Source organism: Ipomoea nil, unplaced genomic scaffold (assembly GCF_001879475.1).
Source record: "Ipomoea nil cultivar Tokyo-kokei standard unplaced genomic scaffold, Asagao_1.1 scaffold0164, whole genome shotgun sequence".
In the NCBI taxonomy this organism is placed as follows: domain Eukaryota; kingdom Viridiplantae; phylum Streptophyta; class Magnoliopsida; order Solanales; family Convolvulaceae; genus Ipomoea; species Ipomoea nil.
The window spans coordinates 387,829-393,828 of record NW_017616592.1 but is presented as its reverse complement, the minus strand read 5'-3'; positions in this window follow the sequence as shown (position 1 = coordinate 393,828).

The following is a 6,000-nucleotide window of genomic DNA, read 5'->3' as shown; positions in this document are numbered from 1 at the left end:
CAGATGACACTCTCTTGGGCTGCGGTCCACTGTTTGGTTGCGATCAAACATTATGATGAGCTGCGGTTCATTGGTCGGTTGCGATCGACCTCCCCGTGCTGCGATACGGGGCATGGTGCCGCGGGGCTGTGTCAGAGCTATATGCGCTGACCCTCATGTATGGGCATGCGATCGGTCCCGTGGCGCCAACAATGTGCGTTATGTGTGTGATATGGACGAGTTGTGACTATGATGCCTTGGGATGTGACTATGGGTTTCATATTGGGGATTGTTTATGATGGGATTATGATTACCGTTTGTGCCTTGTCGTAACTGCTTTATCTATTGTGAAATGCATATGCTTGCTATGTCTACTGCTGGTGTCTAGCCTTAACTGTTGAGTCACTCTCGGTTTTAAAAGCTAGAGTTCGTAGGATATATCTTCATGCTCATAATGGTTTTCGTATATCTATATATATATCTCTATATGTATTGTATTTCAACGCGTTGGAGTGGGTTACCAGCATCTCTCGCTGAACAGATATATTTGGCTTTCAGGCACAGAAGAATAAGTCACTGGAGCGCGCTAGAACTCGGAACGTAGAAGTAGATAGTTCCCTTTTTCGGCCTGCGTGCCATATTATGCATTTACATTATCGAGGATATTAGTTAGTTAGCCTGTGCACCTGGGTTCTCTAGCTCAGGTGTGGCATAGCACCCCGTACACTTGTATTACGTTTTGGGATTTAATGAGATAATACCTTTATTTTATAAGTTTTAAATGTCTTGAAAATCTGGGGTGTTACAGTTGGTATCAGAGCCTAAGTTTGACCCTAGGAAAAGACTCTTAAGACCGGACTTTAGGACATTAGGCTTGAACTCCAGGTATCTAGGAACATAGGCTTCAGGAATCGTAGGATGCGCAGTGAGATTGTGAAACCTACACATCACCCCGCACTTCATCCCAACCTAATATTAGAAATCTCTCCCCCACTTATTATATCAAGTTGAAACACAAAATAACATCAACCTTTAATCACCAGGATGGCACCCAAGAAGAAACAGTCAGGAACACCGAGACACCCCTCTCAAGAAATCTTGACTCAAACCCTACAACGCCTGACCCAAATTGCCCAGGCACTAAGTACTATCGTTCCCCAACCTCTGCCAACAGACGAGAACTTGGAAATCCACCACCAAGTCTCGGCACATCAACCACCCACCCTCTCGGGAGACGAAGACCCCACAACCCTTGAGGAATGGATTGAGACATTCGACAAGGTGTTCAGGACGACCCAATGCCCCGAACGCCACCGGGTCAGGATAGCCTCCTTCTACTTCAGGCACGAGGCCGACAGCTGGTGGGCCCGCGAGGGGCCTATGTACGAACAAGACCCCGGATTCAACTGGGAGGGTTTAAAGACGCAGTTACGAGAACAGTTCTACCCCAACCACCTGAAAGCCGCCATGTGCGAGGAATTTCTCAATCTAAGACAGGGGACGGCCCCGGTCTCAGAATACTACCAACGATTCTGCCGACTGGCTCGCCTCGCCCCCGAGCTAGTACCCACCGAAGGGATCAAAGTCAGGAAATTCCTAACAGGCCTTAAGCCCGAACACCAGAGGGCCTTGGCCACCCAAGAACCGAAGACCCTCGGAGAGGCCTATGCCAAGGCATGTCAGCTACAACAGGTAGCGAACCCGCCTCCAGGGATGCAACTAGGGTATAAAAGGAAACCCGAAGGAAGTCGTCCAATTCTCGCCAAGGAACCTAAGAACCCCAAAACCGCCCCACTTGACCAAACCATCGCGCCGACTACCCGGGGAAGGATCCTCACCCTAAGCAAGGCCAGGATTGGAGATAGCAACATAGTCTCCGGAACCTTCCTAGTACACGCCACCCCAGCCATCATATTATTTGACTCAGGGGCTACCAACTCGTTTATAGCAACCGAGTTCGCCGCCCAGCTCGGCCTTAACGCCACCACCAAGGTCCGACTCCAAGTCAAGGTGGCCTCAGGCGAGGTCATAAAATGTGATCGCATGTACGAGCATGTAATGATCACCATTCAGGGAGTGGAATTTCCCAGTAACCTGATCCAGTTTCAATTAGATGGGATGCAAGTAATCTTGGGCATGGATTGGCTAGGGAAGTTCCAAGCGCAAATCCTGTGCGGAGAGCAGAAAGTGGTCCTACGAGGGCCAAACGGTAAGAGGGTGTCGTACCGCAGTGCCCGCCAGAATCCAGGGATCAAGCTGATAAACATGATGAAAATTAAGAAGTATCTGGGCCAAGGAAACGAGGCCTTCTTATGCTCAGTCGAAGACCTCAACGCCAAAACACCCGAACCACAAGCCATCCCAGTGGTAAACGAGTTCACCGACGTCTTCCCAGACGAAATTCCCGGGGCACCCCCGGCCAGAGAAGTCGAGTTCACCATAGACCTCATGCCGGGCGCCGCCCCGATCTCTAAACCACCCTACAGGCTAGCACCAAAGGAAATGAAGGAACTGAAAACGCAACTCCAAGAACTGCTAGATAAAGGTTACATCCGACCCAGCACCTCCCCATGGGGAGCACCGGTACTATTCGTTAAGAAGAAGGATGGGAGCATGCGCCTGTGCATCGACTACCGAGAACTCAACCAAGTTACTATAAAGAATAGGTACCCCCTTTCCCGAATAGATGACTTATTTGACCAACTCAAAGGGGCAGGGGTATTCTCAAAGATCGACCTAAGATCTGGGTATCACCAAATCCAAGTGGCCAAACCAGACATCCAGAAAACGACCTTCCGGACACGTTACGGCCACTACGAGTTTACCGTAATGCCTTTCGGCCTCACTAACGCGCCTGCCATATTCATGGACCTCATGAATCGAGTATTCCGACCTCACCTGGATGACTTCGTCATCGTGTTCATTGACGACATCCTAGTCTACTCCCGAAATAAAGAAGAACATGAGAAGCACCTTCGCATATCTCTGCAAACCCTCAAGGAGAACCAACTCTACGCTAAATTCTCCAAGTGCGAATTCTGGCAAGACAGCGTAGCCTTCTTGGGCCACGTGATAACCAAAGAAGGGATTAGGGTGGACCCCGCTAAGGTTCGCGCCGTTAAAGAATGGACCACGCCGAACTCACTCTCGGAAGTCCGAAGCTTCCTAGGTCTAGCGGGCTACTACAGGAGGTTCGTACCCGACTTCACCAAGATAGCCCAACCCCTCATTAAGCTCATGAAAAAGGAAACCCCCTTCCGTTGGGACAACGGCTGCATCTCGGCCTTCCAAGAATTAAAGGATAAACTAACCACTGCACCCGTGCTAGCCATACCCTCCGGATCGGAAGGGTTTGAAGTCTACAGCGACGCATCCAAGAAGGGGTTAGGATGCATACTAATGCAAAATGGCAAGGTAATAGCTTACGCATCCAGGCAACTCAAAACCCACGAAGAGAATTACCCCACCCATGACCTCGAGCTAGCTGCTATCGTATTCGCACTGAAAATCTGGAGGCACTACCTGTATGGGGTACAATGCAAGATCTACACCGACCATAAGAGCCTGAAGTACATCTTTACTCAAAAAGACCTAAACATGAGACAACGAAGATGGCTGGAACTCATAAAGGACTACGACCTAGACATTCAATACCACGAGGGAAAAGCCAACGTGGTGGCGGACGCCCTAAGCTGAAAGACGAATCATTCCCTTAACACCATGTGGGTCCTACCGGACCATCTGTACAGGGACTTCCAAAGGCTACACTTGGAAATAATAGAGCAGAGACAAACTCGCCCCAATGCCTATCTACTCAACACGCAGGCCGTGCCCACCCTCTTCGAAGAAATCAAATCGGGACAACAACAGGACCCGGAACTAGATAAAATCCGCCACGACCTAACTCGAGGGAAAGAGGGCCCCTTCGAAGCACACCCAGACGGCAGCCTCCGCTACAAAGGGAGGTGGTGTGTACCCTCAACGCACCCCCACTTGAAACAGCGGATCTTGGAGGAAGGACACAACTCCCCTTACTCCGTCCACCCAGGCGGTGACAAATTATACCAAGACGTAAAGAAATCGTTTTGGTGGCCGAATATGAAAAAGGAAATCGCAGACTTTGTGGCCAAGTGTCTGAATTGCCAAAGGGTAAAAGCCGAACGATGCAAACCCAAGGGACTCGTACAACCCCTTGAAATACCACAAGGAAAATGGGATTCCATATCCATGGACTTCGTCGGAGGGCTACCCCCAACGAAAACCGGTAAGGATAAAATCTGGGTCATAGTGGATCGACTGACCAAGACAGCGCGATTCATTGCCATGAAAGAAACATGGACGATGACGTAACTAGCCCAAGCTTACGTAAACCGGGTAGTGAAATACCACGGAGTTCCCCGAAACATTGTGTCCGACCGAGATTCCAGGTTCCTCTCGCAATTCTGGAAATCACTACAAGCGGCGTTGGGGACGCAACTAAAGCTAAGCACAGCCTTTCACCCCACCACAGACGGCCAAACCGAAAGAACCATCCAAACCCTCGAAGACATGCTAAGAGCCTGCACGCTCGACTTCTGAGGGACGTGGGAAGAACACCTAGACCTCATCGAGTTCTCGTACAACAACAGCTACCACGCGAGCATTCGCATGGCACCCTACGAAGCACTGTATGGTCAGAAATGTAGAACCCCATTATGTTGGGAAGATATGGTCAACCCGGTAACACTGGGCCCCCAATACCTACAAGACACCATAGCTAAGGTCAAACACATCCAGGAAAGGATGAAGGCCGCCCAAGACCGCCAGAAGTCTTACGCCGACCTAAAGAGGAAGCAAGCCGAATTCAACCTCGGGGACAAGGTCTGGCTAAGGATCTCGCCCACACGAGGGGTAATGAGGTTCGGGAGAAAAGGAAAACTCAGCCCCCGGTTCATCGGCCCTTACAAAATCATGGAGAGAATCGGAGACTTGGCCTACCGTCTCGCCTTACCCGTGGAGCTAGAACGAGTACACAACGTGTTCCACGTATCTCAGCTAAAGAAATACATACACGATCCAAGCCACGTACTCCAACACGAGACCGTGGACCTCGACGAGTCACTAGTATACGAAGAGAAACCCGTAAGAATCCTGGACACCAAAACAAGAAATACCCGGAACCGAGTCATGGAAATGGTGAAGGTCCTCTGGACCAACCACGGGACCGAGGAAGCCACATGGGAACTTAAGGACACGATGAAGGAGCGGTACCCCGAGCTGTTCACTCCAGGTAACTAAGAGAAAACTTTCTTTTTTTTTTTTTCACTCGGGGCCAAGCTTCGGGGACGAAGCTTCCTGTTAAGGGGGGGAGAGTGTAACACCCCGTGTTACGAATCCTAAAACCAACTGATTAATTAATTAATTAATAACCCAGGAGAAAGAATAAATTATAATGATTAATTAGGGAAAAAGGCCACCATAGCCCATGGGCCCAATTATATAAACCCAACCCCTAACCCCAATAGGATTAAACTCTAAATAAACCCTTGGATCTATAAATAGGGAACTTAGGGAGCACCTAGAACCCTTACACGCCTAGACGCCCCACCACCCCAGGAGAGCTCCAAGAATTCCCTTAGAAGAAATCAAGAAAGCAAGAAAGCTTAAAGAAAGATCCTTCATAGCCAAGGAATTAATTAAGGCTAAGAGGTAACCCATGTCTCAACAAAACCTATTTTCATAGCTATGATTTCCCCTTAGGGTTTTTTCCCCCCCGTATGATTGTGAATGGCGAATTACTATGATTATTATTGATGTTGATTTAATGATTCCATGGGGAATCTTGGTAATCTTGATATTGGGAGTTTCTTGATAATTGTGAGGTTCTTGATGATTAATTGGGATTCTTGATGATTATGATGTTCTTGATGATTAATTGGTATCCTTGATGATTATGTGTTGTTCCTACTGAATCTTGCAATTAGAAGACGAATCGTATTCTTGTTGATATAAAAGTGATTAGAACCCTAGGTTGTACCGTAT